The sequence below is a fragment of the Nesoenas mayeri genome (genome assembly GCF_963082525.1).
Source record: "Nesoenas mayeri genome assembly, chromosome: 2".
Classification (NCBI taxonomy): Eukaryota; Metazoa; Chordata; class Aves; order Columbiformes; family Columbidae; genus Nesoenas; species Nesoenas mayeri.
The window spans coordinates 134,569,743-134,595,253 of NC_137543.1; the positions used below are offsets into that span (position 1 = coordinate 134,569,743).

Here is a 25,511-nt window from a genome sequence, read left to right on the forward strand (position 1 = left end):
AAGTATAATATACATCTGGTCTATTGTTTAGCAATACATTCAAGAATAAGACTACATTTCAAATTGTCTATTGCCAAAATTCTGGCAGTAAACTGCAGAGAGAAATCCACTTTTCCTCCTCTTTACAGAAATCAGCCTTCTGGCTACTGCTGAAACAGCTCTGACTTCGTTGACTCATCCCTGGGCAGGTAGAAATCTTACCATTTCTGAAGTAATGTTTTGCTTTCTGAAACAGAGCATAAGTATGTAAAATCTCTGAATTATTTTGCCAAAAATATATTGTCAGATATTCTATACAGTTTCTATACACCACTCTCCTAAGCACTATTTTGTCCCTGTGTTTCAGAAAGTTAATATAGTATTTCTGCCAAATGCAAACCTTGTATTTTTTATTAACCTAAGGGGAAGTTCCTTCCCTTGGTTACAATTATGAGTGGGGTCTGTATATTCAGAAACCTGCTCCCTAAATTTCTCTTTCTCAGGCTAGAAGTATGATACAGTACATTCTTCATTTAACTGCTTGGGAACAGAAATATCCACCTTTAATTAAAAAAAAAAAATAGTTGTAATAAACCAAAGAGCAAATCTACCTTTTCTCTCCCCTCATACTCCATTAAAACAAGTCCTTATAAAATGTTCTTTATTGTTATATTTTCTTTTCTCACCTCAAAGAAATGCAAGTATAGTATTTCACTTAAAATGACAATCAACTGGCCTAAATTCACCTGTCCAGACTGTATGTATGAAGGGCAAACCAGGCTCTGAGCCTCTCTTTATACCTAATAATAAGTAAAGTATTTTCTTTGGGGTTTACACAAGTATCTCTAGCTCCCTAGATGAGCCCGTATAGAATCCCAGAACTTCCCTTTGCCTAAATATAATACAGTAAATTAATCCAACTGTGAAAGCTCTTCCATGCAAAACTCAGATACAATTTAGATCACTTCTCACACTGGCTTGTTTACCAGCTTTCCCTTAAGGCTGCTTTAATTATAAGTTTCTCCTTGTTTCTTTGAAGCACTTAATTTCCTCTCTCAGGTGTCTACATAGACTGACTTAGAGTACATAATGCAATTGCTATGGTTTCTGACCTATCTGAGCACTTACTCAGAGCAGACTGCATAGATTTGTAAGAACAGAGTCTCATGACAAGGATCTTAACAACCCACCAGCAGAAATTGTCTCAGTATTTGCCCTCACTTCCATTACTGTAATAGACAAAACCAGGAAAATTACACAGGATACATTCTAGGGAAGGGTATTCTAGTTTACTGTTTCAGGCCTCTCAAAAATGTTTGGGCCATGGTGACACCATGCCTTGTTCCTTCCTCTAGGCCTGCCTTTTGTTTTTCTACAGCCTTCTTACCTACTTCAAACTTTAGGAAGCATACTAAATAAAATATACTTTCAGATCAACAGGAGTATCACATAATGCAAAGAGTTCCTGCTCAGTTTATATAAGAACATGTCCTGATATTATTCAGCTTGCTAATAGGAAGTATGCTGTAAAATCACCACAAAGCAACCTTCATTGCCAGCCCCATCTTATATTTTTAACTCTGGATCTTATCAGATCTTCATATCAATGTTTATGCAGCTTTTCTGGAGATCAACATGAGCAGGTGAATATTTGCCCCAGGAACAATAAGGAAGATTTGACAAATGAAAAGCCAGCCAAGCTAAAAAGCGAAAAACATTATATTATTTTTAAGATCAGTTTGACAATGTGTTTTGTTTGTTTTGAGTAGTCATGTCTTTTTAATTCCCTTCAATTAGTAATTGCAGAAAATTCAATTTGAACTTTTAAAAAATCATATTACAAAGTAATTTATCACTGATTATTTCCACTTATGCCTTTCAGATGTGCAATTATGCAAATCCATCAAACACAGTTCTAATCATATTTACTTGGTTGAAATCAATGTTAGAAGAATGAGTTTATGTATTGGCATCTGCTGTTCTTTTTATAATTTGTATTTTTAAAATAAAATGTACATAAGGTAACTTGTACAACAGTTTCCCTCTTCCTGATTTAAAGTAGTTGGAATTTCAATTTTTTTTTTTCCTCATTGTTTAGTAAGGATGTAAATGACAGACTGAAAATGAGCTAGGGATCAAGAATACAGATTAAGATATTTGCCAATACTGAACACATTTCCAAAACATATGATTTCCACAATAAGTTTTCTACTTTAAAGTTTCCTTCTCAGTTTTAAAGGGAAAAAAATAAGTTCTTCTTTTAAAGACTGTCACCCTTTTCACAATCTTGTGATGTGTTCTTGTCTAGAGATACCTAACTTTGTCTCCAACTTCTGATTTGGGTAACAAAGTGAAAATTAGATCAAATAAGATGAAGTTCAGCATTGCTGCTGTTGACGCATACTTTGTGAATCCATTCTTTCACCATTTTCACCTAAGATATTTCTTTTAGTTATTCTCAGTGTTTTCATTACAACATTTCATTTTTACATGTGTGACATATATAGTGTTTAGAGTTTCTTGGATAAGGAAACACTGAAATTTTGTGGTGTTTTTTTTTTATCTTATGAAACAAAATTCTTAAGCTATGAAACATTTCAGAAAATGGTATTTTAGTTTTTTGGAACTTTGGAACTTACTCTGATATTAAACTTAAGTGAAGAAATATCTGCCATTCCCCATGTTTCTCTGGAAACAACAAAAGCAAAGCACTGCACGGACATTCAAAGACTTAAATCCCATGTTAGAATATACTGACATCAGCGATGTTCAGAATGGTTCAAAGCCAGCTACTAATCTTGTCACATCTCTACAGTATGAGTCATAGAAATACTAAAAGACTCAGTAGGTGATTGCTGAATTATTAGTAGAAGTAAACACACTGATACTAGTGTGTACATACTGCCTTGGAAAGTACCAAGATAATATCTATGCCATAAAGAGTACACAATCTAAACCAAGGAGAAAATATAATGAGAAATGCATACAATCTTTGAACAGCACATTTGCAAATAAATGAATTGAAAATAAGAGAAATTCCATTTAAACATGTTGTGCTCTTTTTATGTTAGCTGCTCTAAATTGACACATCTTGCCACATTGCAGTAAGAGATAAATTTGTGAAGATATTAATACCAACAAATTCTACATAGGTGTTTATTTCTGCTTGTAGAACACATTTGAGAACTGTGAGAAAAGGAGTCTGAGCTAGATCTGTTTTTCTCTGGAGGCCATAAATTTCATGTTTTGCTGTAAATAGTTAAAAAAATCAAGTTTCCTTAAAAACATGGGTCTGACAGTTACCTATCCTCTTGCCTTTGCATTTTAATCCATGCCACTAAATACATTTTTGATTTTTTTTTAATAAAGAAAACTTGCACACGTAATAATAACTTTGGATATTCCTTACTGGTTTTGTACTTTCTGTAAGTGCTCTAACCCAGTAATTATTGAATTGATAATGGTAACCGGTAGTACCTTCAGTGTGACATCTGGTGAATCAATCGCTATTACCATAATGCTAAAGTACAACTCCGTTCAAGGATTTTGTGGTCATTGCACAAAGTAAATAATGTTTATTGTTGAAAAACTACCAATCTCAAGCCAAGCATGCTATGTTATCACATGTTTCATTATAACTTTTGTTATTAGACCACTCTCAGCATGCTCATCTGCTCACTGGTTTTCTGAGGGAGGAAATAGGGGAATCTCATCACTCTGCCAAAATGAACCTTAGAGATAGTCATTATAACTAAGTCCATAATGAAAGACTGCACTGTGCCACCCCTAATTCAAGCAGTTCCTTAAATTCCACTGCACTCAGTTTTTAGTCTGGATATTGAACTAGGTAGTTTTCTCTCTCACTGACAGGTGAACTCTTTGAACATCAGTCCAACACTTACTAATCTGTAAAAATCTATGAGTTCGTTCTCTGTTAAATGCATAGCAGAGGCCTTGCAGGCTGATTTTTCTAAACAATAGCTAATGCTATAGAAACGGTGACTACCTGTTTCTGCTGGATTCTGCCTATATAAAAGGAAATTAGGAGGTTCACTAAGGACAACTGTTGAAGTTAAATGGCAATGGGACCTCCAGTGTCTGAGGGGTTAGTATCACATTTTATTTTGCACCTATCAAGATCACATTTCCTATAATGTTTATATATATATATTTGCTGGGTGAAACCCAGTGTCCTCTCTTACAGGCAGGGAAAATACAGCAGAAGGAACTAAGCATACAAAGAGCAAATGGTGGAACCACATCAAGAATGAAGATTGCCTTTGACATCAGCTCCATGGTTTCCAAGCAAGATTCCCCCACATTACTGAACTTTAACCATTCTGAGGAATTTTTTCACATTTAGTCAGATATGTGCAATATAGACCTTTACATGTCAGCTCATGACCCTGAAATTCCTCTATAATCAACTGAGAAAAAACTAACAGGAGAACAGGTAATGTAGTGAGATAATGGGCTTCTACATTCAGTTTGACAACTAAATTCAGCCTCTTGAGCCTGAAAATCAGAACTGCTATTCATAGAGGTGCTCACCAGAATGGAGTGAGATTCAATCTCTTTCTTTTTGACTGATTAGTTTTGTCCTATGGAAACAATCTTCACCATATGGACAGACAAAAAAAAAAAAAATAACAGCAGAGATCACCTTTGCTCAATTTTTTCAACCTACAGAGGCATTCATATTTGATTGACATCCCTGAAGCAGTTCTTATCTTCTTCAGAATAGTCTGTTCCTTACTTCTCTTATTCACTTATTCTTATAATTTCATATTAGTCCAGTATAGCAGATACTTTCACTGAAAATGCTGAGAAATATAGATGATTACTTGTCTGGCCTGGAATTTGGAAAGAAACTCAATTTTAAAACAAAATCAATTTAAATGTTGCTAGATCTGGCACTGTTGAAAGAAGAACTGCTGAAGCTCTCCATTTACTCCACCAAGAATTTTCAAAATAATATATATTAATGTACTTTTAGCAGGTCCTCAATGCAGGTTTGATTTGGTTTTCCTAGAAGCAATTTTTGTTTAAATTCCAAATATGCAGGTCTGTTTGAAGAATTCTTAGGTTGACTTAATCATGGCAAATCAACATACACGGGGACTAAAAGGAGAAGCCAACAGCCTATTCAGAGAAGTAACCACTTGGTAGTGTAAAGGTGGGTAAAAATAAACTTTTAATACTTCGAAAGGGAATTTTAGACCCAGAAGGCCTGATCCTGATGTTTAGCCGACGTAACCTATTACATTCAGCACAATAGTTGAGAGAGGAGCAAAAAATGAAAAAGCTGGTTTGAAAGCTGTCTTTATATGCTCCTGGTGCATCCACAAGCCTACCCTGACCCTTCTTTGAATTAAAGCAGTTGCCAGAGAAGTTGCTCAAGCAAGAATTTCAGCTGCAATGGGCTAAGATTGTGTATGAGCCAACAGCTTCCTCCATGGAGAACGAGTACTATTACTATTGCCACAAAGTTTGAACTAGCAGAGTCAGCAGCACCCACTGGGACTGTCTGCCATGGTGGAGTTCTTGGCATCCAGCTGTCAGAAGAGAAGGATAAGTATAACTACGAGAGTGGAAGGAGACACTTAACCATAACAGCCACTTGTAAAAACCACCATATGCAGAACACCCAATCAAGGAGCAGGCCTCAGGAAATGTAGTGAGAAATATAAGGGAATGGGCCTGGCTTTTTGAGCTTTTATTTGGGACTTCTTTTTATGATGACATAAAAGGATTAGTCCGCCTTTCCTAACAACAAGGGAACCTCAAGTCTCTATTTTATCCTATGTTTCAGTCTCTTCATGCAGCTACCTTTGATGATGCTGATCATTGATCTCACAGCAGTTTGGACATTTTTGCACAACAGACAGCAAAGTGTCAATAACTAAAAGTGGCAGGATTCTAAATGATCTGGTTTTGGTTTGCACTTTTTTTTTCCTGGAAAAACTACAAATCCTATTAAAATAATTTGGCTGGCCTTCACTCTCTCTACTTATCTGACTGGCTAGTGAGTGACTTTGTGGTATCTGTGAAATACCTGTTTTCCAGACTGTGCTAATAACACCAATTAACGCAGTAGTAAATATAAATATTTCTACCATGCAAGTAATCATTGCAAGGCAACCTCACACTTTGTTGACCAGAGTGAATAATGACTGTCAATGCATGGTGCAAGTTTCCACTCACCAGCACTGAAAAATAGAATAGGAGGAATGTATTTTTAACCATTTTTTGAGCAAGAACAGCTACATTCTTAATGGGAAAAAACATCCTAAAACTGTATTTGTCAGAATATGAAAATATGTGTGAGAAATAATATTCATTATCTTCTGTTTAGCATCTTCTTCACAGCAGGGAACTGCATAATAAGAGCAAGCTAAGGAGAGATCAATATTTGCTTCTGTGGATGTTCTGTATGCATATGGATGGGTCCTGATTGATTGATTTGTTGGCAACTTAACATACAAACAATTTAAACTGAAAAGAAAAAAAAGGCCCAGATGCAGGCTGAAGTCCATATGAAAGAAGGGGACTAACACCAAATCAAGAAAGAAGTCCCTCACAGCTCCTCTGACCTTGTTTTATTAAAGTTTTGTGTGCATGGACAAGGGCCATGGAAAGAGAATGGCTTCCCTGAAGTCGACCCACTGAGTTAAAACATTAATAATTAAATGAAAATATGTCAGTCACTGCAGAGTATAAGAGGAACTATTTGGCTGAAATAATACCAGAGTGCCTTTTGTTCTTCTGACATTTACAAAGTAAACAGCTATATTCTTATTTATTTATGCTTATATGAGTGTTGCAGAGCTAATTATACAAGTTTCCATACAGCAGTATTGGGAAAATGCAAGTGCATGCAGTAGCAGCAAGTCAATCCAGCACCTGACACTTTCAGAATATAGTCCTTTTTTTTTTTCCCATACACTGTACTACATACCTATATGCTTCTTAGCCATAAATAATTATCTTGGTAAATGTTAAACAGAGACCCTAGACCTGAAAGAAGCACGAGGGGACCTGAAGCATTCACGAAGGCACAGATGAATTTAGCTTGAAAATGGTATGAGACACAACTAGACTGTGCATAGACTCAGCTCAGTGCCATTCTCCATGTGAAAAGCTGGCTACCTGCTCATAGTGGACAATCTCTTGATGCATATTTTCTCTCTAGTCAGTGATGTGCATCTCTTATCTGCAACACAGGTCTCTGCTGTCTATCCTGACTCTGTCTAACACACAGGAAACCTTTTAAGATCAATGAAGGGTTGTAGAAGGGGTGGAGAATGAGCAACAAAGATAATCAGGGTAAAAGTCAAGCTCAAGGAAGGTGAATTTGCCCTGTGCTACTGGGTAGAAGATTTCATTTCAAGCTGCATACAACTCACTAAAAGCCAAAGACAGGTCCAGGGGTTTATTTATTGTCATTACTTTTTAAAGGAACACTGAACTAATCGTATTTAAAGACAGATAATGCAAGCTCTCTACACTGTCCAGAAAAGAGCAGCAACTATTGTCATTCAGCACAGACAGAGTCACTGTACGGATGCACTGAGGTGTAAAAATTGCAAATGGAGTGAGAGTCTCAAGCCTAATGTGTAGCTGTGCACTTAATCTCAAGTGCTCTTGACAAAAAAGAATCAAGACACAGCACTTATGCTTAACACCAGAGTACTTGCTCATCTTTTCTCTCCTGATGGTGGTGAAGCAGCAAAACCAAGCTGGCTATAATGCAAAATGCTTTCATCCATGCAAGTTTACATCCCTCTCTCCCTTCCTTATGAGTTTTCATTTGTGGGCTCTGTAGGATCAAGTATACTTTCCCAATATATGACAGAAATGTCAGAGAAACTAAGCCCCTTGTAAGGGTTCACCTCTTATCATTGCACCTATTCTAATATTTCACACAGACCTCCCTCCTCCCTTGCTTGTAACTACTATAAAACACAGCAAACTGAAGGACCACAATATTGGACCATCAGGTGGAAACACCACCATAACACAGAATAGAAAGTTTGCTTTAAAGAATGTATATGTTAATACAATTCACTTTGCCTCAAAGCTTTGTAGTTAGATAATAGCTTTTCTTGATCTAAGTTAGTACATTCCAGTGAAACATTCCAGTCTACACCTCATCCTCTGCATCTCATTGCTCTAATCAAAATGTTAACATAAATGACCCATTCATCATTCTCTCACTAATTACCTCCTTGGCTGATGTATACCTACAAGAGTTTATGAAGGATACAAGGGGCTGTATCTCCCATAGGTGTGAACTTCCCATCCTGCATAGAGGGTGTGGAGTCATTAGTCTTAATGACTCAGTCAAGTCACCTGAGGTTACATCTGGTCATGACTGCTAGGCAGTCCTTCGAAGGTGAATTCCCAACTCGGCAATGCAATTTATTTACATATAGATGATGAAAAATCAGCTCAAAAAGTTAATACAAAACAGTATATCATATAACCAGATATAGCTGTCTGCCACAAATAAAAAAACCTTAAGAAAAATCAGTGAAATATGTTTTAAACAGAAATTATACAAAAAGTCCAGGACCCAACCACTTAAACTAAAGTCAGTTCTCATTAATACCAAGACTTATACTCTGTTTTGAGAGCCAGTCAGTAAAGTTTGAGGGGATTGCAAAAATTTGTTCTGGTCTCAAAATTAAGGCCCAGGTTTAGAAACCTAGAGATCTGGGTTCCCTCTGTCTGGCCTTAGACAATCATGCTGGGAGGTTTACACAGTGACTACATTACAACTGCCTTTGCAGTTTAGTGGGCATAATTTAGTGGCTTCAGTTTTCCATGCATTTTACAGAACTCTTTGGAAGGCCAAGTCAACTCCTCTGACTGGGATGCTGAGTGTAAAAGGTATCAAGTACTTCTGCACATCACCTCACTTTATCAATGCTTCAGTTTCATTACTGAGGAAACTAGGGTATTTTCCTCTCACACAGGAACAGAAAGAAATTGAAATAACTGATACACAGAAAACATTATCCTGGGTACTGCTAATTAAAACCAGATTTCTTAACCTATAGAGAAGGACTAACTAAGAATATAAGAACATTGCTCTCTTCGTCTTTAAACATGAACAGCTTTGCATCCTCCATCATGGGACAAGCAAGGGACAAACACAGTCTTTATTTACCACTCTATGGCACCATCAGCCACTTCTCCCAAGCTCTGTCCCCAGTAATGACCAGGTTTTCATACAGTTTCCACCTAGATGAAGATTAGGTTTTCATAGAATAGCCCAGATTAGAAAAAACCTCAGAAGATATCTGGTCCAGACTTTCATGGGAGAGGGAGACTAGGTGAAAACATCTAGCCTTCTGTCTGATCGTATCTTAAAAACCTCCAGAGATGGGACTCTACTACATCCCTGGGGAGGTTGTTGCAGTGAATGATTGTTCTTACTGTGAAAAATTTATTTCTTATGTCAAGACGAAATCTCTCCCAGTGCAGTTTGTACTCATTTCCCCTTGTCTTCTCCATGTGGCTTTTTTTTTTTTTTTTTTAAAGCAGTCTGTCCCTTCTAACACCTATGGTGGCATCTAAGACCATACACTTTAAGGCTCTGAAAAGTCAGATTTTTTTGTTGGTGCTTGGATGAAACCTGAACTTTGAACAAAAAGTGTCCCCAAATCTCCCCCAAGCAGCAGCAGCTCAAACCGTTAAAATCCACATGCCATTAATGACAAAATACCTAAAGGAAGAGAAAATCCACCAAAGCCATGTAAAATTTTCAACTTAAAGCACTAACTTCTTTTACACTAGTTTCACACCTAAAACGTAATTTCTTTCCAAAGTATCAACCAGTTCTTTAGAAGTTTAGTGGACAAAGCACATAAATTTTTTTACCCTCTTTGCCAACCTTCCCCTCTAAATACATAACCAGGTCTAAAGGATGATGAACTAGGTGATGGAATGAAGCATAATGTGACATCTTACTGAAAGACAGGAGGGCAAACATAAGTATTTCAACCTTTGGTCTAGTTCTTGATAGATTAATAAGCTTCATTACATGGAACAGTCTTCATGTTACTTTAAATATCCTGTACACATCCCATAATGTTTTTGTGTAAAATCATGCCCTGCATATATAGAAATGAATTGTATCACATTACAGCTGGCTATGCATTCTTCCATGAGCACATGATGTTTCAAACTGCAAAATTCATTTTTCTTTTCCTTTTAATTTGTCACCTCACCCCTGGAAGGAATGTTTCCTGGAGCTTATTCCATTGCATGTCTGACAATATCAAGTCTGTCTTTAATATATTAGTATAAAAATTGACGATAAATTATTACATTTACATGAGGTCACTGAACAAGTACAGGAGAGAGAAAGCCTAAAGGACTTATTGTATGTTCTGCTACAAGCCTGTCATACACTTCCTGATGAGAACAGAGGTGCACAAAATACGCAGTTAAGGGGGAAATAACTTAGGTTTTTGTGTTCAGATATTTTTCAGATAATCTCATTAATATTTGGGTAAATAAACTTGATATGAATATGTCCTCTTTGTTATCTCCCTTCTCACAATACAGTAACATACTGCACAATGTTAGCCTCTCTTTGTCCTACTATAAGTTATCAACTTTCAGATGAGGTCTGGATTAATTTTATCTCTGAGACATTCTGTTCCTTAATGCTGAATTACTACATTCCAATCAATGTACACATTCACAACATGTTAATGCAATAAAACATTAAAAGTGGACAGTGCAAACACAGTATAATGCTTTATGTCATATACGTACATTAAAAAAAAAAAAAAAGAGGAAAAATAAGAAAATACTTGTAAAACCAATATAAAGCAGAAAGGCTGAGTATCCTTTTCAGAGCTAAAACACAATTCAGGATACTAAGGGAGAATCTGTAAATATTCAACATTGCTACAAGCAACAGAATACAGCTCTTTGCAGCATCATGTATTATATCCAATGTGTTCCTATTTGTTGCCTAAAGTATGCTACACATCATTGAAACTTAATATAAGGGGACATGAAATTCTCTCTTGAACAGGAGTAAGCCATCAACCCAATCTTAGCCTAACCAAGCATTTCTTGCACTGCTGTAGCACTTGACAGTTCTCACTTTCATTTTTTTCTGGAAGCTTTCCAAACCATAGACAAATTCAGACTCCGAAATAAAGAGGTTAAAATATTAGATAACTAAAGATAAAATTAAATAAACATTGCAAATGGAAGTATGAGCAATGAGAAGGTAAAAAACCCCAAAACATTTGGGTTCATAGACTAATGAGGTATTCAATTCATAGTTCTGAATAGGAACAATTTTACTTTTATTTTTCTACCTTCTAAAAAGAATAACAGAGGGCTGTGGTAGCTTTAATCCCAGTTTCATTTTATACAGTGCCATGGAAGACCAAAAGGGACAGCAAATGGGAATACGGCAGCCAGACAGAATTTAGCACTTGTTGTGACAAATCACCCAACCAGACCGATGCTCAGTCTGCCTCAGACGCTGTTCTGTATCAGATATATAAAAAGAAAGTCCAAAAAAAGACATCTGTGAAATAAAAGGCCTGTAAGAAAACATAATTTGCTTTGAAACTCTGACTATCTTAATATATATTGCAGGACTGTCACTCATTGTTCTTATTGGAGTACATTTGAAATTACCCAGTAGTACTTGGGAAAAATCAACTTGTGAACCTAATTGTGCTATTTTAAATTTCACATTCTACCAGTAGCTGAAAAGCTTTTAAACATACAATATTGTTCCCATCTTTCATGCAAAACCCTGCTGCACCTTTGACTACAAGGGAAAAGTACAAACAAGGAAAGTTATTTCTACTTAAGACCAATTGAAGATAAATTGTTGCAGTAAACCAGCTCCTCATAGTCAGCTCTCGCTCTTCAGCCTTTATGTTGTTGTAACATGTAATATTTGCTATATTTACATGAAAGGTTGGACTACATAATACACCATATTAAAAAAACAACAAACCACATAATAATACAAGTGCATTACTATAAAGCCCAGCAACATGGATGTGCACAGGGACAACATACACTATAGATTGAGAGTCTATATGAATATATTTTTTCTTAATGTTGAACATGGATGAAATCATCCCATGACAGTATGCACCTGAAAATTGTTCTCACCTGCTACAGAAGAGACAGGGGAAGGACTTTCAGTGCAGGCAAGCCCAGCTCGATCCAGACCCACAATCCCCCACAGTTCATGACCTATCTTCCACAGTGCTGCACAGCACTGAATTAATACCTATATTGGGGTTTTTTTTAGCAAATAAGTAGTCTGAATAAAATCAAATAACTTTTGCTCAGAAGGGACTCCTCTCAATTTTCCTTTCACAGCTGAATTTTCTGTTAGCTTCAAGGAAGACAAAAGGACTGAACACACTTGACCTAATCTTTTTAAAGGGCTCATTTGTATTCTTCAATTTCTTCCCTGGTGATTGATGCTGTATCATATCCTAGCAAAGAGGAGTTTCCCATGTAAACTCAGAAAAAACTTTTCCAGAAAGTGTATTTAAACACTTGTTTCTAACAAGAAAGGTTTAGTCAAGTAACACTCTGTATTTCACTTTTAAGTTCATATATCTTATGCCTCTCCTGAGGTTTTTAAGCAATACATGTCAAAAACTAAATCTGAAAGTCCAGAGAAACCAGGTAGACAAAGCCATCTACAACCTTGCATAAAAAGTCAAATATTCCTCAAGAATGAATCATGAAGATAATTATTTAAATTATCATTTTTTTTCCTCTTCAAATATGGACCTCCTTTTCCTCTCAAGTAAACTTTTCTTATGATTCATCAAGTGTTATATCACTTCATGATTGTTTTTAACAATCTGATCCCCCTTTGCTACTATTTTAATCAAGAATCACACATAATCCTAAACACTCAAGAGTGATTTTAGAAATGAAATTTCAGCAGAGCCACTGAAATAAGAGTTCTGACAGATCTCAGATGCAGACAGATCTTCCTGATGCAGACAGACCTCAGATCTGAAATGTTACACACAATTACTCCAGAGACCTTGACTCTGAATCTCCAAATAACTCCTGGTATTATGCAAGCTCTTGTCTTCCCCCTGACAACTTTCAAGACTTGATTTCAAGGTAATACAAAATTCATCCTTCGATAGAACTGGAGAAAATGAAACCCATAACTTAACATGGAAAAAAACCCAACAACATCCATTCATACAAATTAAGCGGTAGAATGAAAATAGGAGGAAAAAAAATACTAAGAATGCCTCCCTGTGCAGGCTATCTGAAGGTTTCCAGACTATTTTTATACAATTCATTGTTTGGGACCTCTCTGTTCAGGATAAAACCTCTCTCTTCCTGATAGTGGAGCATAGAGAGACCAGTTTTAGGAATCAGGTTTGTATTGTGATTCCACTGTATAACTGCTATATCATGTTTATGTTGTGATTTCAGCATATTGCTGCATCACTTTTCTAAATCAAAATCCCACATAACATCGAATGTCTTCAAATAACTAAATCTTGGTAAGACCTCCTGCTTTCTCAGGCATGTTGAAGAGACCAGAGACTATGGGTCAGGATAGGCAGCCACAAAGTGTCCTCGGTGCTACAGGGCTGACAAGCTCTGAACTCCTTCTCAGGGCTTGCCTCCTCCTGCCTCTGTGTGCAGTGCCCATGTAAATGGTGGTGTGGAGCCTATAGAACCAAACAACATGTGCAGATGGACCCACCGGTATCCCCTATTGGCATGTGTTCTCACTCCCACTGTACACAGGCAAGAGGGCTTTCACTATGCAACACCAGCAATCACTAATGCTGGTCTGAGCCACAGCATGAAATATCAGTGTCCAACACAAGCTCTCCTTGGGTCAGAGGAAGTGGGCACAGGCAAGGTACACATGAATATAGGGGGTGACCACAGCCATTGTAAAGAAAGCTGAACTGAGCCCAACACAAAGAGCACCACAAGTTGTCTTTTGTTTCAGAAAAATGATACTACCTGGTTAGGTAAATGGCCTTTGTGCTAAAATTTAAGTTTATTGTGTAAAAATGTGATCATTCTACTTTACTCAAAAGAATTTTGAGAATAGTCACCACGTCTATTCTGTATTTTACAAGCACTCCTAAGGCTAAGCTCTAGATCAAATATACAGCCCCTGTATAGCTGGGGTACGTTTAGGTACCAGCTTGGTTGAGCCAGCAGTGTGCATAGAAGAAAAGCTCTCAGATGCATAGTGCACTTCAGAGTGTCACAAGTAAATTTATCCAGTGTAAATGTATCCTTTGTCTTGCCTAGCTGTTTCAAGTTATCTTGTCTGACCTTCAGCAATTAGGGGGACCCTTGTCAGGTGACAAACTCATTGACATCAGACGTATCAGACAGTCCTGTATTCCCTCCTAAGAAGGGCTCAACATTGCCTGTCCCATGTTTTCATGGTATTTGTAGGTATCTGAAATTCATACTGACTTAATGTCTTCCATACAATCTCAGCACATGAGCTTGGGGTGCATTTTAAAATTCTGGCTACTCTTGGGATTAGCTGTCTGAGAGCCAGGCTTGTAGACTTCCTTTTTTATGTAAAGAACTTTATGAACCATGAACAAAAGGGGCCTCTTCTCAATAGCTATGCATCTTTTAATATGAAATTATGTTCACAATCACGCACAAGTTTCTTTTGTATTTCTTTTATTCAGAGGTCTAGGTTGCACTAAGTACTGTAACTTGAGTGGTCTCTTGCACATTGGTTACTATTTATCCTTTAGTAAAGTGCCATGTGATTAATTCAACAGCTTGACTCCAATTCCCTGACATAAAACATGGATAAGTCCCTTGAGTATCTTTTGCATATAGACATCACTGGTGATACTTTGAAGTCTGGCCTTACATATCCAATGGGTACACAAAGATAACATTCAGGATTCTAAACTTAATGGATTATGATGGATATTAAATGACTTACTTTTGGTTATAAAATGCTTTCTGACTTGCATAACAATTTTGCATAAGTTTCCACAGCACAGAAAAGCACATGAAAAGCAGCAGAGGCAAGAAGAGACCACTGGTCTCTGTTCAGTAAAGCATGAACTCTGAGTGTTTTATATGCATAAAGTACTGCCATAGTCCTAAAGAAAAGACGAAAGATAGATAGAGAAGTTAAAAATGGTATGACTGCAGCATCATTTTCCATGGCACCAGAAACTATATTCATTAGGAAAGGTTATAATTTTGTTTATCAAGCTGGATATTCATAGCTTGAAGTACTTAAATAAGATAAATACTTTTTACTGTTTACCCTCCCCAAAGAACAGTCCTTGTCCCAGATCATCATACATGAAGCCAAAAGAATGGTTTTTCAGATGCCTTAGTATCTTCTGATTTCCTTATTAAGAATTAAAAAAACAAAAAAAAAAACCAAAAAAAAACCAAACACAAAACAAAACCAAACCCGAAAAACAACAACAAAATCCCAATAGATTACTGGAATATTCCATTATAGATTAGGATAGTGCGTGAGGATGCATGCAAACACACACACATTACCATTGATTCAATCTGCTTTAACGTTTCTCATAGGACACCAATAATGACAGGCTTATATACTCTGTAGAGATGATTTTATTCTATGATCATCACATTTCTGCATGGGCATGGCTATTTTGCTTAAATACCGACCTACTACTTCTTGGTTGTCTGGATTAATTCTGACCAGATGGCTTCAGGGAAAGATAATTTGCATATGTTACAAATTACAGCTGTGTCAGTTTCTAATTTTTAAGTTGCTTTATATTTATATTTTATGTTTATATTTCCTTAATGAAAAGCATGAAATAAGCATGGCATTATTATGCTTCAGATTGAAATCTCAAATAAAACCATTATTTGCACATCTGCAAAATATTGTATCTCCTGATTTTTTGCTTCCCATACACAATTATCACCAGCAAGACGCCACAAATCCTGTTTGATTATTGAATTGGATTTAGGTAAACCTTCCAGACTACAGGACAGCTGGTATATGCATTTCGTCTGAACACCTGTCATGGGCAAAATAGTCTTAACTTGAGGCTTTTTTACTTAATTCATTGCCAGTTAACACCAGCTTCTGATTACGGATTCAGGTACTGGGGAAAAAAAAAAAAAAAAAGAGAACATAAACAATAAAACAGAAACTTGAACACCTTTCCTCCCTCTTCTCCATGCTCAATTAAGCCCAATATCTATACTTCCCTCTTCCTTGTTTGAACTTGTTTTCACTGCAGGTTACCATCAGTCCACCCCCTACCTTTGGGGACGCAATGGGCAGCACAGGAGAAGGTTGTGCTTAACAGTTTCTCCCTGCTGCTCCTCCGTGCTCCTTGCCAGGTTTCCTATCCCCCACTGTGGATCTCCCATGGACTGCAGTCCCTCACCTGGTGTGCACTGCCCATGGGCCACAGTCCCTCAGGAGTGTCCTGTCCCAGCATGGGTCACCCATGGCCATAGTCTCTTGGGATTGTCCCCATCCTGCTCTGTGTCCTCCAAGTGTTCTCCTGCCAGGTGTGTTCAATACAGCAAGGCTTTTTTACTTAATTCATTGCCAGTTAACACCAGCTTCTGATTACAGATTTAGGTACTGGGGAAAAAAAAAAAAAAAAAAAAAAAAAAAAGAAAAAAGAGAACATAAACAATAAAACAGAAACTTGAGGTAGAATTCACTAGACTTGCAACACATGTGCAAGCCACTGCTGCATCATCAATGCCAGGGTTCTGACCCTAGTTTCACCATACAGGAATAACTGATCTGCGTGCATATGCCTCAGTACCTGGTGAACACTAAAGTAAAAGTGTCTATCTAGGTAATTCCGGAGCTATGAGTCCTAATTGAGTCAACAAGTATGTGCAACTATCCTCGTTTATATCTTTCTATCAAATGATTCATTAAATGGGGGTGTGCTGAAGCTGCAGAAGCAAGCAGAGATACCTACTGCTCTCTTTCCATCTGCAGAACCTCAACAGCTTCCATCGGTCCCCTGGGGACTGTGGTGCTGTAAAGGGGCTGCTCTTCACAGTGACAAGCACTCTGCATTTCCATCTGAACTAAAGCAGCCTGAGGGAGAAAATGATCAAAACTTACTCAATCTAATTGAGCCTGGAAAAACAGCTTGAATATTGATTTGTGGCCCCTTGACCTTTTTGAAATGACATAATTGGCCCTCAGGAAGAAAAAGTTGCACACTGCTGACATAAATAAAGATATTAATTAGGTCCTGACAGAAAACGTTCAATCTTCTCCTAGTTCTACAAATTAATTTCATGGCAAAGAGTATACAGCACAATCTCAGAGTTATTAAGATAATTTATAAAATGTATTTTGGATTGAGACAAGTTAAAATTTAAAAAAATAATAAATTGTGACCTGGGTTCAAGTCTGCACATCTGGAATCTTTCTGATAGCCTTACTAAAATTTTAAAAACATTCTTAAAAGGCAATTCTAGATATGTTATATACATTGAGGTAAAGTTACATTTTTGATATTACTCAATATTATTTACTATTAACAACAAACTAACAAAGGGTATGTCTGATTTTTTACGGTCTTATTGATGTCTGCACTATACTAGATGATGCTCAAACTTCATATGATAATGGTTAGATTAATTTGTTCCATAACAACAAAAGTACAATAGATAACCTTCCTTACAAAAAAGAAGGTTCTGATCTATTATTTATATATTATTTGATAACTTCTAATCAAGTGTCAGTAGATTTACTGACTTCAGAACCAGTTTGCAGTGACACCACTGTGTTACCTCTCCCTAGCAGACAGAACCATGAATGATACACTAAACAAATTACTGTGAATATTGTACAGAACATACTGCAACCTCAAAAGTATACAGTTTACAAGTGATTTGAGACCTTTGGCTTCATGAGCTTTGATAGGTGCAGTGTAGAAGCAGAATGGACCAGGGAGTCTGGGTCTGTCAGGCAGCTCTCATCCTGGGGCTTGGCTGCAGGGCAGGGTCAGCTCAGATCTGGCACAGAGGAGGTGCCCATCTCACTGTGACCCTGGGGAGAGGCTCCTGGGTGCGTGGCAGGGAGGCCACTGCCAGACCTGGTTCCCACCTTATGGGAGTTGCTCTCAGCTGGGGCCCCACCAGGACCCTGGCTTGGCCACCACCTTGCAGCTGGGCCTGGGTGTGCTGTGGGCCCTGTACCCTGGTTCTCCTTATCAGGCCTCCAGGATGTTGTCCCAGCCCAGCCTCAGCCCTTTCCCATCCCCAGGGAGATGCCAGGTGGTTGAGGCAGGGACTGCCCTCAGGGATGTGCCCTGGCTGCAAGGTCCTGCCCCGCCACCCCAGGGGCCCCCATGGCCCCTGGTCCACAGCAAGTCACTGATTCTCACTACATCCCAAAACTGAGTCCCTGGAAAGCTTTGCTTGAGCTAGTATCTCTTTCCTCCTTCTCCTCCCCTCCTGCCTCACTCAGGTTACACTTCCTAATCTTGCACTGTCTACCTAGGCTTGTACATATATATGGCCAGGTAGTTACCCATGTCAACCTTATTTACTTCAAAACTGCTTAGTTGCCATAATTCTTACAAACAGTTTGTAAATACAAAGATACACTGAATTAAATTATGGGACAATCTGATATCTAACTGACCATCTGCATGAAATTAAACAAAAGGTGAAGTTACAGACTTGCAGAGGTAGAACTCCATGGGCTGATCATAAAGGAAGTTCCACAAGGAAGAAGGACAATAGTGATATATGTTCCATACCAGGTATCAGCTGGCTGACAGCAGTGGAATATTTGAACCACAGAGAGAATAACTGGAAAGCTGTATGCATTAAATTATGATTAAACTCTTTGCCCTTTTCTCCATTGGTTGGATATATTCACCCCACACATAAATCATTTGCAGCCAAGCATAGTTTGAAAACTTCAGGGGAAGCCTTGGGACAATTGAGCCTTTGGTGTGGAATGACAGGTCTATTTTCTGGTTTTCTTAGTTTGCAATTCAAAGAAAAAATAACGTTTGCAATTTGTAACAGCTGTTGCTTCTGCTGTGGTTGCACTCTAAGTTGACATCATCTACCATCATCACTATTCAAAATGATATATCTGTGTCCAGGTACAGCCCAGGATACAGAACTTCTTCTAGAAAACAAAAGCCATTCTAAGTTTATTACGTCCTTATATTGATCTCTTATAATCACGTTCCCTCATATGACTGTACCACTGCACATCCATTCAAGTTTTAAAATCTCATTGAATTAAAATATAAGCCATAAATTTGCTGTGTAACAAGATTTCTTCAGAGACTCTGCTTTAAATCAGTAGTTCTTGAATACATCAAATGATTGTAACATCATATTTTCTTTTCCTCATTCAGTCATTGAGATATGAGTCTGAGAAAAGAAAGTATCGTAAAGACTTATTTACTTTAAGCTTTGCCACATCTTAAGAACAATATCCGATCCTCCACATAAACCATCTTGCTACAGATATAACAGAAATAGCTTTATTCATTTGGAAAAATTTCTCACTATACCTTACAGCAGTCGTTCACACAAATAACATAAGAGCTGCAGTACATATGTCTTCAGTAGAGAACCATTTAGAAATAGATTTGGATCTCAGAACCCAGACAAGAACAGTTAAGAATTAATCACCTGAAGAACCAATCAGAATTTATAGGTGGCAGGAATAGATGCTCACAAAGGCAGCACCGAGTTGTTGGCCTATTGGCTACAGTAGTGCCATAAATTATTAAGGAAATTTGCCCTGAGGAGGTAAAAAAGGCATCTGAAATGAGTATTAAAGCTTAGAGGACTGACAATGATTGTCCTCAGTAGCACAGCTTTTACATGTCTGTGGAGTGGGTGGATACTACTAAGTCTTTCCAAGATAACAGTTCTGAAAATATATTTACAGTTCAGGGTACAAGCAGCAATAATTTAAGTCCTAGAAAAATCAGCCTTGATGTGGTAAGGTCTTTTTTAATAAGCAAACATTTAACTATTAATTGTACCGATCACTCAAGGTATTTTGCTGGTTACAAAATTAAAACAATTGCTAAGTAAAGATTCCAGGCCCTATATTTTTCTTAAGGAAAAAAAATAGTCCAAAACATTACTACAGAGTTTATTTATTATATTAGGTTCAAGACACATTTCCACTTTCTTTTTGCATCTCTAGATGTTGCTACTATAATGCATATAGTGACTCAGCTGTGTCTCAGTGAAACCCTTAAGCCTTGTCCTCCTAAAGCTGTCTGACCTTGCTCATGGCAAACCACTGTACTGTCACCAAACAGCTAAACAAGCCTTTGAAGTTTTCTGAAACTGTTTCTTATGATAATAGCTCCCGAGATTACACTCACTTGATAGGTAAGTTCATTAGACCTCTCAATCAGCTGCCAGACAGAGAAATCTAAGTAAGCCCCACCTGAGGGGATACAAATACCAGTATAGCCAGTGTCAATGCAGTGTAGCAAGCCATCTGGTTGCTGACAGGCTTACAGACTTCTGTATTTCCCCTGGGACATAACATATTCAGCTGCCCTCAGATCTATGGCAATGTACAAATCCTACCCACTTCTACTGGAAAAATAAAGTCATGAAGACTTCTAGTCATTATTTCAGATATGTTCAGAGGTTAAATAGACTTTGGCCTAAACTCTATCTTAGATATATCTCCACCTCAGTAAGAACTGTACACTCATTTTTAAGAGCAGAAATGGGTTTATTTACATAAAGCTTGGAAAAAGACTTATTATTGAACACATTTTACTGCAACTGTATAGTGCTAAGAGATGGCTAATTGTTATAAAAATTATTTATAAATAGTCAGAAATACAGCTTCTAATATGTTACTGATTTACCAGGAACTACATACAGGTAGACCATAATATTGGGAAGAGGCTACTTAGAATCACCTGGAAGGTGACTCATCTCAGATTCAGAGCAGGATGGGAGCAGGTAGCAAAGTCATGGCCTTGCTGACCTGCTACAAACAGGGAAATGCTACATGCAGGCAAATGAATGAAGGGAACAGCTCTGCTCCATTTCCAAAATAGAGGGTGCAGGCTCAAACAGAGCAATGTCAGAAAGTAATCAGGGTCTGGATAATCTCAGCAGCCGAAACCATGTGAAGGAATTTGGAGCTGGAAGTAGCTGCACACAGAATCAAAAGAGCTTTAGTATCTGCTATTACTGTACATTCAGTAGTGAGGGGTTGGGGCGGAATTCACTGCAATTTATTATTAGATGGAAAATAAACTTGAAGAATCACTGGGATCTATTCAATGCAAAGTACAATCCAAGATATTTGGGGATATTCATACCATAAGAATTTTTCAAAACATTTCTTCTTTCCTAGTTACTAGGACTAATATTAGCTGCATATGAATATCAAATGTAATTCCATTTCCAGTATTTTTATTCTTAAAAAGGGTATCTCAAATTCAATCTCTCCTATAAATTCTTCTATGAAAAGCAGTTGTTTCAAATGCCAACATACTAACCTACATCTCTACTGGGAAGGATAAGTAATGGAAGTACAAGCAGAGGAGAGAATTTATAACCTCCAACTATAGATTAGATTTTCCCTGTTCATTCTTTCATTTCATGCCATTCATCTCAATATCTCTCTTCATTTTAATTAGCCCTCTGTATCCTCTCTATAAGTATTTTTAAAAAATTAAAATAAAAGTGCTGAGAATTGCATTTGGCTATTCAAATTCAGACAGAGTTTAAAAGCTCAATAAATTGATTAACAACAACAACAACAAAATCCTGGTCAAGAAACCTACCAAAACACACATCTGTAAAACAAACCCCCAATTTTATATATATATATATATATATAAAATTATTATTATTATTATTATTATTATCCTATATGTTGCAGTATTTTTGAGGAAGAGTCAGTCCATTACAGATCCATGAATTTGAGAGGCACTAAAAATGCTTGATTTGGACTTCTTTTCAGTAAATCTTTGGCTTTCACATCATTGCCTTACATCTGCAATTTCCAAATCATTATTCTATTGCCAAGCTATTGTACACATTTCAGGATGCCAGCCAAATTCTAATAATGGCATCATTAAGAGAGAGCTATTGCAATGGTAAGAGCTGTATTACTTTGCTCATTTTGCCAATCGGTGATGTCAGTAATATCCTGTTCTTTAGGAACCCTAATTAAATTCTTTCATTGAAATAATCAACATTTGTGTTTCTAACCACTTTGCAGCTACAGTAATTCTTTGTATGCCAGCTGTGAGAATTTCCTATCCTACCCTCTCACATCAATAAACTGAAGGGAAAAAGTTCATTTCACACTTATATAATGTATTCATGGTTGAAGTAGGTAACAGACATATCTTGCTTGTAATACTAAAACCTAAGCCACAAACTAAGACAGCCTGGAATAGACTCAAGTCAAATAAATAGTTTACCAAATAGAGTCCTAACAAGGCGTCTTCAGAAACCACTGTCCTTTAATTACTATATCAAAGAGCTAATCCACTCATTGATGCAGGAAGAATATAATCAGTCTTCGTTTGGATCTAAATCAACCAAAACTAACAAATGGTATCCTTTAATTATATCAAAGGTCATTTGCAGAAGGTTTGTATGTGAGTAGGACTCTGGTTCATGAATTCTAAAATATGAAACTAACCATAAATATGCCAGCAAGAGAGATTAAAAACAAAGACGCAGACTACCTGCAAGACAACCTTCAGAGGAATGTTCTGTTATGTGCTTTTGACCTTCTTACTGCCAATGTCCCACTGCATAATGAACCTAGAACCAATAATTATTTCTTCCATAATGCAGAGCCTGATTTCTGAGCTTTAGGCAGAATTTACTGTCAAGAAAAGCCATTAGCGCACAGTAAAAATCCAGAGAAATGTTTTAAGTAGAAAGCAAGCTACCAAAAACTACCATGTAGGAAAAGTGAAACACAGGAATATGAGCACCCTTATTTGGCTGGGATTCACAGTTTAGAATTATTTTCTGAAATAAAAGGGTCTGTTCAAAAGCTCCCGTTAAAGAAAGGCTCATGCTTTTGTATGTACATAGCATTTCTGTGGGAGGTAGTAGCTAGAACCTTCCTCCTTGAAAGCCCCGTGTCTTTCTTTGGAAGACTGAAAGGTTAGAAACCCATCTCTTCCCAAGAGGGTAAATGAAGATACCTTGCATCACAGCCACTGAAGCTTTGATACTGTGAAGAAAAGAATGCAGGATTCTACATGCAGAAAAAGCCTAGAATTGTACAAAATTTTAAGTTGTAAAAGACCTCTGAAGGTAGTCTAGTGCAACCTCCTATTCAAAGTAAACTGATCTAACTTCACAGTCACTCAGGGCTTTGTCCAGACAAGTTTTGAAAATATGCAAGGCTGGAGATTTCACAGCCTGTTATACTGCTTGGTCATCCACAGTGATATACTTTTGTTTCTTTAAGACCAGTTTTGTACTGTTGTTTCTTGTCCTTTTATCGTGCACCTCTGAAAAGGGTCTAGCTTTAACTTGTCTATAACTCTCCTGTAGGTACTGAAAAAGTGCAATTAGATCTTCCCTTTACCAGGCTAAACAAATGCTTTTCCTTCAGTTTATCTTCAGCACTTGTGCCTCACTATCAACCACTGAGATACACCATTCGAAATTTCTTGGAATGGATTTGATCACTGTGCCTGTTGATCTAGCCAGTTCTGCAGCCACCTAATACTTTACCAATCCAGTCCATATCTCTCATCTTGACTAAGAGAGTACCACAGGAAACTATGACAAAAGTCTTGCTAAAGTCAAGTTAAATTATAACAATGACATTCTTGATATCCACTGAGCTAGTCATTTGATTATAGAAGGAAATTAAGCCGGTCAGGCACAATCTGCATTTGATAAACTTCTGCTAAGTGTTCCTCCTTCTTGTCCTTCCCTCACCATGGAAAAGATGTCTGGAAGGATTTTTTCCTTGGTAAGGAAGTGATGCTGACTAGGCTGCAGATCTTCATATCACCCTTCTTACATTTTAGATGGGCAGAACACTTCCCTTCCTCAGTCAATGGGGACCTTTCACAATTGTCACAAACATTCAAAGACAATAGGAAGTGAGGCCTTGCAGTGTTGGCTAGTTCTCTCAGCCCACCTGCAGGCACCTTACCTGGTCTCAGACCTCCATGTCTCCAGATTACGTAAGGAGTCCCTCATTTGTTTCTCCATTACCATACGCAGCACTCCTCTTCCTCAAACAGCAGACCTTGTCACTAAAGACTGAATCAAAGAAGGTGCTGAGTACCTCAGTTTTTTCCACACTTTTCAAAATAAAGTTTTCAGCCTGATAACACAGCCCAGAATTACATTTTATTCAGTCTTACTGTTGCTGCAAATGTACCTGTAGAAGCCTTTCTTGATAGCAACTCCAGCTAAGCTTTGTCCTCCTAGTGACATACCAGCATGCCTCTGTGATGCTTCTGTGTCTCCCCTATATTCAGTTCTGACTTTTACTCTACTATAAAGGATCATGACTCCACAGCTTGTTTGTTAGGGTACTTAATAATATGGAAAAGTTCTACATTTTGGACTCTGTTCCAGAAATCAATTCTGCAATTTAATATCGGTAAACTAATAGCACTTCTTAACTGAATTCACCAGTCTAGCTCAATTTTGTCATCCCTCTCCAGCCCATGGGGCTGGATTTCTGTTCTGTGCTGTTGTATTTCTGCTGTGAAGCAGTAAAGGTCACCATCTTAGCCAACATACTCATGAGTAAGGTGCTCCTGAAACATGGGAGATCCAGCCATGAACCTCTTCAGGACAGTGAGAGACTTGGGTGCATGTTTATATTCAGAACAGGTGAACTTTGCTGACCTCCCACTCAGGGTACAAAAGGACTTATTTTTATTTAATTATAATTCAGAAAGAAATAGTTGATGCTCTTCCTAAGGAGAATGATGCAGCTTGCTGCTATGTAGGCTCTGAGGATATTATATGAATTGAGTGTCTCAGATGTCTCAGGTGGTAGAACACATACTCTGTGGACTTCAGGAGGGTATAATAGAAAAGAATTCAAGAAATATTTCACTACGTGAAGAGACAAATTATATCCTAGAGACATTATACAAACTGGATCAGGAAGATTTATGATACAAGATAGTCATGGTCTGAGCCAAATGTGATCTCCAGGTTTTAGGCCTAAGTGACAGATGGCTGATATTGTCCACAGTAACTAGAAAAGGGAGGAGCAGACTTTGGAGTGCTGATGAGCTTTCTCTAAGCTGATGTCTGGACATTCACAAATTGCTGACGCAAATATATGTCAGGATTTTCCACTGAACAGGAGACACATGAGCTCAAAGAGAGAAAATGTACTTCCAGGTGTGCACAGTGCTGAAAGACGCCAACCTTACTAAACATCGTTTGTTGTAAATCCATAGTACTTTGTCTCCCTGTACACATCAGTCTGTTCACCCTCTGCTCAGAACTGCAGGTGTAGGGGAACTACGTCCATAGGTGTGTGACCATGA

The 25,511-nt window shown here is 37.5% G+C and overlaps 1 long non-coding RNA gene across 1 annotated transcript in view; it reads right to left on the reverse strand.

Annotated features, from left to right (window-relative positions):
• Window positions 1-24,236, reverse strand: part of LOC308037653 — a 144,409-nt gene extending 120,173 nt beyond the window's left edge. Inside the window, exon 1 of the long non-coding RNA XR_013921845.1 lies at window positions 24,149-24,236. This is a non-coding gene — a long non-coding RNA (uncharacterized lncRNA). The remainder of the gene's footprint in view (window positions 1-24,148) is intronic.
• Between the last annotated feature and the right edge of the window lie 1,275 nt (window positions 24,237-25,511).